At 38.9% G+C, this 12,354-nt stretch overlaps 1 pseudogene; it reads right to left on the reverse strand.

The window, feature by feature from the left end:
- Positions 1–4,948: 4,948 nt before the first annotated feature.
- On the reverse strand, positions 4,949–5,802 carry LOC118529421 (small ribosomal subunit protein eS6 pseudogene; annotated as a pseudogene).
- Positions 5,803–12,354: the final 6,552 nt, after the last annotated feature.

Consider the following 12,354-nt stretch of genomic DNA (forward strand, 5'->3'; position numbering starts at 1 on the left):
TTTCTATATAGCTTGTATAGCACCACCACTTCCTTAAAGCCTCCATTTCTGTCTCTGTAAATGATATTCTCAGGTCATTTGGGTTCTAATTTTGTTCACTTGCACATTTAATAAGCAAACAATTTCTATCATAAGTGATAAATTCTTCTATCCTCATACTTTCTTAGCTGTAAAAACTTATTCATTCTTTTCTTCAAACCTCCCCACCTTCTATTTGTGTCAAATTTTTCAAGGCCTGAGAGGTAACTTTTCTGCCTTACAGCTTTTCTGTTCCCTTAGGGAAAATGAAATGTCTTCTCAAGTACTTGGTGTGCTTACAGGGACTTCTTTTCTAGAAAATAACATATAGTTTGTTAACAGTGAATTCCACAAATACTTAGTAAGGCATTTTGTCAGGCCTTGGGAAGATAAGAATAAGAAGATAAAGTCATTCCCTTTATTGTTAAAGAATTGGGGAAAAACTGATAAGCAGACAAATGACAAGGTGATACAGTAAAATACAAATACATTTTCACAGATTTTTCACTCTTTCCCTTTCTATCTAGTTTGGAAGCTTTGTGAAAGCAGAGGTGATGGGATATCTTTTATGCTTCTAGCATGTTTTGCTCATAGTTGTTACTAGATAAATACTGAATGACAAAATGAATAACTCAAATGGAAAAAAAGAACAAAATACCCTAGTACCCAGAAAGACTTACGGTTTTTAAGGCAATTGTAAAATTGACGTAAAAAAATTTACAAAGCCTTTCTTAAAAGCAAGTTTCTTGTTTAAGTGATTAGAAAAGTCTAAACCTTGTAACATTTAACCTTTCACTTGCCATTTTAACAAGAGCATTACTTAACTTTGGATCAACAATTATGTGCTTTATTTTTGTATATTTTAAGGTGACTTAACACTGGAGATAGGAGTTAGACTCTAGACATGTGCTGTCCAATACAGTAGCCATTAGCCACCAGTGGCTACTGAGCACTTGAAATGTGTCTAGTCCAAATTGAGGTCTGCTCTGAGTATAAAATACACACTGGATTTCAAAGACTTAGTATGGAAAAAATGTAAAATACCTCAATTTTGTAAATTGATTGCATGTTGAAATGGTAATATTTTTGATAAGTACATATAAATATATTAATAAAAACTTCCCATTTTTTTGTGCTACTGGTAAATTTTAAATTAGATGGGACAGCATGGTTCTAGGCTTCTTGAATATCTCAAAGTGTATAAAATACATGTGAAAATTAAACTTTCCTCCATGAAATTTTTTGTGACTTTAAGACAAGGGTTATCTAGTTAAAATTTAAGATGGGTAAAGTATAGCTAGATGCCAGTGGGTAAAAGGGTAAAAATGAAATGTCCTTTATCAACTTTTCCTTGAGTACCTAAGATATACTCAGTACTTTGCAAGATGCCTGGGTGGCTCAGTCTGTTAAGTGTTTGCCTTCGGCTCAGGTCATGATCCCAGGGTCCTGGGATTGAGTCCTGTGAAGGGCTCCTTGCTCAGCAGGGAGCCTGCTTCTCCCTCTGCCTGCTGCTCCGCCTGCTTGTGCTCTCTCTCTCTGACAAATAATATCTTATTAAAAAGAAAGATATACTCCATACTTTGCAAAACATAATGCGTAAAATTATGTTTCTGGATATAAGTAGGGTACATCTGGGTGTCAAATTGGCACTGGTAGTTACTATATTGGGTTATCTAAAGGAGTCCCTTAACAGTATTTAATAGGACCTGTAGCTTCATATTTTTCTAGAATAAAATATTCTGTATTTTTGGTTTATAAAAATGTAGCTTAGAACAGAAACAGTACATGAAGCTCAGAAAAGAAAATTTCAGTTATCAAATACACCATTTTGTGTATGTTAACATAGGCTCTAAATTTCTAACAATTGGCCAGGCAACAGAAAAAAAGAATCTGAATCTAGCATTGCATCAGGTCAATTCAATGCTCACCACTTGAAGCATATTTTATTTTTGAAAAGTAGTGGAGCCTTGCAGTGGAGCCTTGCAGCGATTATTATGTTGTATTGGTTATTAAGGATTATATGGGATAGTAAAGTGAAGGTTGTCCTTGCTCTTGAGGAACGCACTGTCTCATTGAGGGGGTATTTTTCTTTGAATGTTTCCTCTTCAGCAAATTCACATACTCAAACTAGTCATGTGCACAAGAAAACTCAGGATTAAGATGGCAAAAAGGTGTCAGAGATGTTCAGGACCATCCTTTCAGGGCTAACTTCCCCTCCCTCAATATATAATTAAAGTCTAGACTATGAATGTGATGGATATAATATTTATCCATTCGCTATAAGGGAGGTATTTCATTTGTGAGCAGTGCTTTCTCCATGTTTGCTTCAAGTGTTTTATTTCAGTTCTGAAGGGCCACTTTAATACATTTTCTTTGGCCTCTGCGGTTCTCAAGACTTACAGAAGAGTTTCTGTCAGGCCACATTAGGAAAATGTCTACTTTTTGGCTTCACTTTTTCATGATTTGCATTTAATGTAATTTTTTTGAGAATAGGTCAGGAAGAAATGGTTCTATTAAAAGTAAAAAGGGCCACTTAAGGAAGCTGCTAATTTTTATAAATACCCAGATTTCTTATTAGTGGCCTGAAGAGACAGAGAAGACACACTAGCTTTATTTATTCAAAGATTTTATTAAATAATTTCTGCATCCAACATGGGGCTTGAACTTACAACTCCGAGATCAAGAGTCACATGCTCTATTGACTGAGCCAGCCAGGTACGCGGACACACTAGCTTTAAACTGGGATTAAATCACAGTTTTACAATCTATTAACTAGTGCATTAGCCAAAATAAATACCTTTTCTGAGCCTTGGTTTCCTTGTCCATAATGCAGGGATGATAATAACCTGTTTTATAAGCTAATATCTCCCAGGCTGTATTTGGAGAATGCCATTATAAGGTTGTAGAAAGCATACATTTGGGAGTTTACTATGTGCCAGGCACTGTGTTAAAAGATTCCAAGTATTAACATAGTTAATACAGGTTAGAGTGTGAAAATGCCAAGCACAATGCCTGGCATATAATATGTAATAAATATTAATTTCCATTTACCTTCCTCTCCATTTTAATTTCACATTTAATTTACATCCAGACAGTTATCTAGCCTAATATTTCTCAAACCCAACTGCCCATTATAAATAGCTGGGGAGTGGGGCACCTGGGTGGTTCAGTTGGTTAAGCATCTGACTCTTGGTTTCATCTCAGGTCATGATCTCAGGGTCCTGAGATCAGGCCCTGTAATGGGCTCCGTGCTCAGAACAGAGTCTACTTGTCCCTCTCCCTCTGCTCTTCCCCCTGCCCGCTATGTCTCTCTCTCTCTCATAAATAAGTAAAATCTTAAAATAGCTGGGGTGCTTTGAAAAAATTCTGATACCTAGGCTCTACCCTCAAACCAGTTAAATTAGATACAAAGGTACAGACAGATTTGAGAATCATGGATAACCTTTCCTTGGACTCTTCAAGGGAGGGAATATTCACTCCCTTCCCAGTTTTGTTAGATTTACTCAGAAACACACTGCCTTATAAGATCCAGCTATTGCAAAGGACCTGGCATACAGTAGGCTCTCAACACATCTCCATATTTTGACCCCTGTAGTCTTGCAGAATGTAATTAGCCTGATTCCACAAAAGAGTTAAGTACTTGAAGATCATCATCCTGTCCTTCCCCTCAACAGCTCCGCACTCCCTCCGCCACCACCACTACCAACCTAGCTATATATAAATTCCTTCAATGTTCCTTATCCGTTGTGTATGCTAATAAACAAGATTCATTATGCCAGTGTTTTTCCTAAAGTCAGGTGCCCTGAACTGAACAAAGTAACATCCAGATAACAAAATAGAATGAGATTCTTATTGCCTATATTTTACATAGTATATTTCTTTAAATGAATCTTGGGAGAACATTAGCTTTTGGAGCAGCAATATTTCCCTTTTCATTCCTAATAAGATTAAAATTTTAACAAGTAGGTACTTTTAAAGTATTCATGTGCTGAGTTAGGCTTCTTTTTTTTTTTTTCTAAAGATTTTATTTATTTGATAGAGAGAGACACAGTGAGAGAAGGAACACAAGCAGGGGGAGTGAGAGAGGGAGAAGCAGGCTTCCTGCCGAGCAGGGAGCCCGATGCGGGGCTCGATCCCAGGACTCCAAGATCATGACCCGAGCTGAAGGCAGACACTTAACGACTGAGCCACCCAGGCGCCCCGAGTTAGGCTTCTTCTTATACTTCATTGAAGTTTGTGTCCAACACTTTCCATGTAGTTATATTAATTTTTATTAAATTAGGCTAATTCTTTTAACCTATTCATGTTTGGAGGATCATTAAGTATTCCTAATGAGTAATTTTACTTGCTAATTTTATGTCATTTGCAAATCTGGTCTGTAGCCAGGTCATTGTTGAAGTTCTCCCAGGAAGCTTCCTTTTAGAGTAACACAGCATCTTTAGGATCTTTTATAAACTATGGCTCCACCTATTCTCCCCACTCCCACCCCCAGTTTAACTTTGTCCTAGGGCATCAGCAAACAAACTTGGTACCTCTTTAGAATTTAGGGAATGATGCCCCCTCCAGGTTGAGGGATTAGAAAGTGTGCCAATTCCTCCCAGATGCAGTCCATAATACCTGATGTACTTTGTCTTTCAAATACCCTTGTCAAAAAAGGAAATGACTTTGTAGTGATCACTTTTTTTTTAATGGCAGTATTAATATTTTAGTATTATTTCAATTGTGGTTTGAAATTTTTCAAAACAGAAAGTTGGAGAAATATTTAAAATGTTAATATAGCTTATTTTTATCAGTCACCAAAAATAGAAAATATAAAAGTACACAGATAAAGGTATAATTGAGAATTTTGACCAACTTCCATCAAGGTAATAATACTATTTAAAAGATTGTTCTATAATTGGAGACTTTATTTTTATTTTTTTTAAAGATCTTCTTTCTTTTTTTTTTCTTTTTTTGATGTCTGATCTTATTTATTTGTCACTCACAGAAAATCTCATTTTTGACTGGACTCAGACTTAGAGGTAGAAGCTCTCAGAGAGGACAGCCTCCGTCTCTTGGCAATCTGTTCCTGGCGTTTTTCTTTGGCCTCCTTCATTCTCTTGGCCAAAAGTTTAGCATATTCTGCAGCCTCTTCCTTATTTTTCTTAGTGCGCTGCTTCTTCAAAGCAATACAACGCCGTTTGTGCTGGAGGACACGTGGAGTAACAAGATGCTGAATCTTAGGCACTTTGGTTCTAGGTTTCTTACCTTCTTTGTTTAGGGGCTTTCTCACAACATACTGGTGAACATCATCTTCTTTAGAGAGATTGAAAAGTTTGTGGATTCTGCTGGCTCTTTTGGGCCCCAGGCAACGAGGCACAGTAGTATCAGTGAGTCCAGGAATATCCTTCTCCCCTTTTTTTACAATGACCAAGTTGAGAACAGTGGGATTGGCATCCACAATGCAACCCCGGACAGATTTGCACTTTCTCTCTCCAGTCCTCCTTGGTCTATAGCAGGAATGCCCCTTACTCAGCAGCAGGCGGACACGGCCATGGGTCAAGACACCCTGCTTCATGGGGAAGCCTTGTTTGTCATTGCCACCACTGATTCAGACCACATAACCCTTCCATTCTTCACCCAGAGCATCAGCAGCAACTTCTGTGGCCATACGCTTCTCATAAAAAGTACGAAGTTTGCGTTCATTGTCCACTTCAATGAGTTTCTGGCAGCCAGTAGCTGGGAAAGAAACGTTCAGCTTCATCCTGAAGCAGCCTACCGCCTCCGAGGCGCCACAAAAAAGAGTGATCTTATTTATTTTCTTGACCGAGAGAGACACAGAGAGAGAGGGAACACAAGCAGGGGGAGTGGGAGAGGGAGAAGCAGGCTTCCCATGGAGAAGGGAGCCTGATGCAGGGCTCGACCCCAGGACCCTGGGATCATGACCTGAGCCGAAGGCAGACGCCCAACGACTGAGCCACCCAGGCGTCCCTATAATTGGAGACTTTAGGAGGTAAGTAGGAAGCACATATTATTGTGAAGAGCTATCGGTGATGTTGGATTATTTCCTACAGTTCTAGATAGACCCAGTTGGGACATTGCACCAAATTGACCACATACATAGAAACTTATTTTAAGATTCATGTACTCCTCTATAAAATTCTAGAAATATGGGTCTTCTTATTAAGGCCTTGATTTTAGCACACATTTCTTGAGGCTGAGGTCCACTAATCGAGCAGAGGTTTGCATTGCAGAATCAGCCACAGCAACTGATTCATACATGTAAGCCTATGAATGTCTTCTGAGATAGTAACTTCATTTCCAAGTCTGCATTTCTTTTAAGCTTCAAACTGTGATTCCAGAATTTATGGCGGCTTAGTATTGGCAAATGAGTGTGTTCTCCACTTGCTTTCTAGTCTGTATACATATCCAGTTTGAATCCATTTGCATTTTCTTGATCACATTGATAGTGCTAACACTGAGTGATTAAATACTTAATCCCTACCACCTCACTGTTGTTTGTGCAGTAGCCCTCTCTCTTTGCTCATTTAAATGACCAAAGATGTTACCTAAAAATAGATCTTCTTTTGTTTTTGGAATTTGTCATTGTTTTCTTGATTAAAGTATAATTTACATACGGCACAAGACTGTTCATAAGTTTTATTCGTAACAGTTCAAAGCCAGAATCAAACCAATGTCCACCAAAGGTGAATGAATAAATTATGGTGTATTCATACAATGGAACACGACTCAGCAACAACAAGGAACAAACTACTGATCATGCAACAACATGGATGCATCTCAAAAACATTTTTAAGTGAAAGATGCCAGATAAGAGAGTACATACTAGGGGCACCTGGGTGGCTCAGTCACTTAAGCGTTTGATTCTTGATTTTGGCTCAGGTTATGGTCTCAGGGTAGTGAGATCGAGCCCTGCACTGGGCTCTGTGGTCAGTGCGGAGTCTGCTTAAAATTCTCTCCCTCTGCCCCCCACCTCGCTATGCATACTCTCTCTCTCTAAATAAATAACTTAAAAAAAGAGAGTACATACTATATAATTCCATATATATGAAGTTCAGTAGCATGGGAAACTTACCTATGGTGACAGAAATCCAAAGAGTGTTTGCCTTAGGGTTGGTAAAGTAACTGGGAAGAAGCATGAGCAAACTTCCAGGGGTGATAGTAACACACCATATCTTTTTTTTTTTTCAAGGTGTTAAAATTTATTTATTTTTTTTAAATTTTTATTGTTATGTTAATCCCCATACATTACATCATTAGTTTTAGATGTAGTGTTCCATGATTCATTGTTTGTGCATCACACACAGTGCTCCATGCAGAACGTGCCCTCTTTAATACCCATCACCAGGCTAACCCATCCTCCCACCCCCTCCCCTCTAGAACCCTCAGTTTGTTTTTCAGAGTCCATTGTCTCTCATGGTTCATCTACCCCTCCGATTTCCCCCCCTTCATTCTTCCCCTCCTGCTATCTTCTTCTTTTTTTTTTTCTTAACATATATTGCATTATTTGAGTAACACACCATATCTTGATTTGGGTAGTGATAACATGGATGTATCCATTTGTCGAAACTTGTCAAGCTGTACAATTAAGATTCATGCATTTTAGTGTATGTAAATTATAACAATAAATAATAGATTTAAAAATACTGTCATGAATTCAAAAATTGGAATTGCATTTGCCCATTTCTATTATTTTGACTTTTTTTCTGTGCTTAAATAAAAGTTGCTGACTCTGGGGCATCTGGGTGGCTCAGATGGTTAAGCATCTGCCTTTGGCTCAGGTCATGATCTCCAGGTCCTGGGATTGAGCCCTGAGTCGGGGGAGGAAGGGGTGTCCCTGCTCAGCAGGGAGTCTGCTTCTCCCTCTGCCTCTCCCCTGTGCTTGTGCTCTCTCTCTCAAGTGAATAAATAAAATCTTAAAAAAAAAGTTGCTGACTCTACTTGCATGATTTTATTTGCAAATTCTTATTTCTGTATAATTTCATTTATAATCCCAATTTTGGAATTACTTTTTTCTTTTTTTACTTTTCTCCTTCAATTCCAGGCAAAAGTTGATCTCTCTAGAGATTTCCTTACTTTACAAACTAAGTGGTTCTGTTATCCTCACATCACTAAAGATGTTGAGTCTGCTCAGGACATACTGACCTATAAGTAGTACTAACATACTTAATCAACAATCTTCCTGTGTTTCCCTTTTCATTTCTGCACATTCAGATGCCTACAAGACAATTCTCTGACCTTTACTTGGACCCTTCTCTCTGACTCTTCACTTCAACCTACTATTCTCCATTATCCTAATGCAGTAGATTGCAAAGGGTGGTCCCCAGACCAGGAGCATGAGGTTCACCTGAATCTTTTAGAAATGCAAATTTGAGAACCCCACTCCTGTGCTGTCCAATCAAACTCGAGGTGGAATCTAGCAACTGTATTTTAACCAGCACTCCAGGTGATTGTGATGCATGCTAATGTTTGGGGGATCATTACCCTAAACTCTATTGCTGCTCCTGCTTCATCTCTTAGTTTCCTGAATTTGGTTTTCATTATAAAAACAAAACAAGATATTTATCTATATCCTCTTTTAAGATTTTATTTATTTATTTGACACAGAGAAACACAGCGAGAGAGGGAACATAAGCAGGGGGAGTGGGAGAGGGAGAAGCAGGCTTCCTGCTGAGCAGAGAGCCCGATGTGGGCCTCGATCCCAGGACCCTGGGATCATGACCTGAGCCGAAGGCAGACTGAGCCACCCAGGAGCCCCATTTATCTATATTCTTAATCACATTTGAGTTCTCTGCCCCATGGAGTCACAGTTTAAACCTTGGATATCTAATTCTGCTCCAAGTACACATCTTTGTCTTCGAATCTTCTCAGAGGATTGTTAAAAATACCAGGAATTTCCATGTATGCTTTCATTTTATGTTTGTAATCCTACAATCTTTGTATCACTATCCCCATGTGATAAGGAATTAAAGGTGTAGCAAACTGAAGTGTATTAACCTAGATGTAAGTAACACAGGCTGTATTCAAGCAGGGTTTCTCATTTCTAGCTATAGCACATCCCACTGTATTGCAGCAACCTATAATTTTGGCACAAAAACATATGTAAAATCCTAATTAAGTATAAATTTATTAGCCTTAAAGTTATTCCCAATCTATTCATGAATGGCTTTATAAAGGGATGTATTTGTCTTGCTCTATCAGATTATAACTATTACCTGTATTTAAAAATGCAGTTCTTGATATTTGCTGTCTGAATTAAACTGCTTGGTTTTACTTTTCTTTAGAAGAACAGAATTAGGGCGCATGGGTAGCTCACTCGGTTAAATGTCTGCCTTCAGCACAGGTCATGATCCAGGGTCCCAGGATGGAGCCTTGTGTGGGGCTCTCTGCTCAACGGGGGGTCTGTTTGTCCCTCCCCCTTTGCCCCTCCCCCACCTCGTGCGCGCAGTGCTCTCTCAGATAAATAAATAAAATCTTAAAAAAAAAAAGAACAGAATTAGCTAAAGTAGTTCAAATGTTTTAATATACTTCTGGAATTTGGCTGCTGAAATGGTACAGAACTGTCATTATCACTGAGAAATGTGGAGAATGTGTATTTATTGAGATTTGAGTCAATTGGGTGATTACTTATAACAGCACTTAATACTTGTCATCCTCTTCACCAAGCTCTAACTTCTCTTAGCACAGTAAAGAGTTGTTTTGAGATGGGTCTAGTATATGGTGGTCTAGGTGCTGTTGTAGTCAGACTACTTCCTCCCTCTAGTGACCAGGAATGAGAATACCATATCATTCACAAGCATTTACAAACTGATTATCAATGTATATATGGACTTCCTCCTGTGGTGTTGAGGAAATTTGCCAGTCATTTTGTTTATAAAATGAATGTAGGTGTTACCAGTAATGTCATTAGGGACATTAGGGAAGCTAGATGTCCTGCAATGTGAGGGATAGTGCCCCATATAAAGTAATTATCCAGTGCTAAACATATAGATGAAAAATCCATTATTTAAGCCTAGAACCTAGCACCATTTTACATATGAGAACATTTTGCACTGTTATTCTTTTTTTTATTTTTTAAGTAAACTCCACCCCCAATGTGGGGCTTGAACTTAAGACCCTGAGATCAAGAGTCACATGTTCCTGGGTGCTATATGTAAGTGATGAATCACTAAATTCTACTCCTGAAACCAATATTACACTGTATCTTAACTAACTAGAATTTTTTTTAAAAAGATTTTATTTATTTGTCAGATAGAGAGAGCACAAGTGGGGGGAGCGGCAGACAGAAGGAGAAGCAGGCTCCCTGCTGAGCAAAGAGCCCGATGCAGGACTCGACCCCAGGACCTTGAGATTATGACCCGAGCCAAAGGCAGATGCTTAACTGACTGAGCCACCCAGGCATCCCAACTAACTAGAATTTAAATAAAAACTTGAAACAAACAAACAAACAAACAAGAGTCATATGCTCTACCAACTGAGCCAGCCAGGCCCTCCTTCCTCCCCACGCTGTTTTAAACACTGTATTTTTTGAAAGCAACTTATTTCATCTACTCTAAACTCTATGGCTACCACACTGCTTGTAAGATACATCATCATTTAACACTAAGAATGAGAACAATTGCCAAACTCTGACATAAAACTTTCTAATACTTACACTTTTTATTTTATCAACAATCAAGTGAAAAGGAACCTACAGAATGGGAGAAGATATTTGCAAACCATTTATCTGAAGAGGTTAATCTCCAAAATATATAAGGAACTAGCGATTCTAAGATATAGGCATCTGACTACTTCATCATGTCATTTAGTGTAGGCATGACCTTCTTCTTACTGCACTAAATCTTTCCCCGCTTCTAGCTCTTCTCTCTGTCCCCCGACCCCCAATTTACAAGATACAAAAATGGGAACTAAGAGGTTTAAATGATCTGTTAAATATGTTATTCTGGATCCTCTGAAACGCAAAATCAAGCTGGGATTAAAGATTTTATTAGGGGATTTTATTAGGGGAAATGACTGTGTCAGTGAGTGAAATGGGGAGGGAGCCAGAAAAAAGATGGAAGAGGCATTTGACCAGAAAGAAAATCTGATTCTGAATGAAAAAGAGAGCAAGAGAAAGTTGGGTGGAAGTGTCCTAGTCTCTTGTGCCATCCAAGGAAGATTCAGCAAGGCCAACAGGGAGTCTTTGAGCCAGCCAGAGTCAGCTGTCAGCTGAGTCCCACATCTTCTAGCAATGGTCTTGCCTTAGTTTCCTAGCCACACTCAGTCATTGGCTGGAGCAGCTCGTAGGAGGTATGGCCAGAATGCAAAGGAGACTATAGATGCAGGGTGCAGCATTCAGGTTCCTGAACAATTACTCTCCTTGTATTTGGAAGACTGTGAGGTGCATTTTCGTGGCCACAACAACAAACTTCACACTGAATTGGTACCAAAGCCAGATCCACCCTTGATTCTTGCCTGCAAGAAATTCAATTAGACTAGCATCTTCTTTGAATGTGAAGGAAGCTGTTCTTCAGCCATTGTTTTCCCAAAAAGCAGGACAGCTTTCTGTTGGAAATGGCAATTTTGCCTGGCCCTGGACACACAGGGTCTGTCTGCTGACGATGCCTTTGTCTTGTCTGAGGAAGAGAAACGTTTCCATAGAAAGCTTCTGTTGCTGCTCAACTTAATTCTGGGCTTTGGAGCCCTGGAGAGGTGACTCAAGTCATAGGTACATAACTCCTTCCATAAGTTAAGGGTCATTTAGGGGAAATTGTCTGAAAATTCAGTATCTTCTGGCTGTAATGGTCCATGAAATAACTTTTAAAGAAAAGAAGGAAAAAAAGAAAGATGGAGATGGGGGTGAGGGAGGAGGAAAGCAACATCAGGAAAGCGACTTACAAGAAGGTTCACCCACATTACAATATTGACCCATTACTCTGAGCAGTGGATAAAGACAGGTTGAGTGATCTTACTATTCCCATTTTTTTTTTTAAGTAGGCTATACACAACTTAGGGCGTGAACTCACAGCCCCAAGATCAAAAGTCGCATGCTCCGCTGACTAAGCCAGCCAGATGCCCCTAATGATTCCCATTTTATAAAATGTGGAAATTGAGATTAAAAAAGTTAAACCACTTGCCCAAATTTCCATTGCTCATGAAGGCAGAGATGGAAATGCAGCCCATGTCTTTCGCCCTCATCCAATAAGACTGGGTCTACACAATACCAATAAAGAAATAACAAATGAACTAAGGGAATGTTAACATCTGATGGATTGAGAACTGTTGACTTAATGGCATTGAATCCAGGATCATGAATTCTTGTTTCTCCTTTTAGTGATTGGGCACTTCCCCAACAAC

The sequence above is a fragment of the Halichoerus grypus genome, chromosome 9, assembly GCF_964656455.1.
Source record: "Halichoerus grypus chromosome 9, mHalGry1.hap1.1, whole genome shotgun sequence".
NCBI classification, from domain to species: Eukaryota; Metazoa; Chordata; class Mammalia; order Carnivora; family Phocidae; genus Halichoerus; species Halichoerus grypus.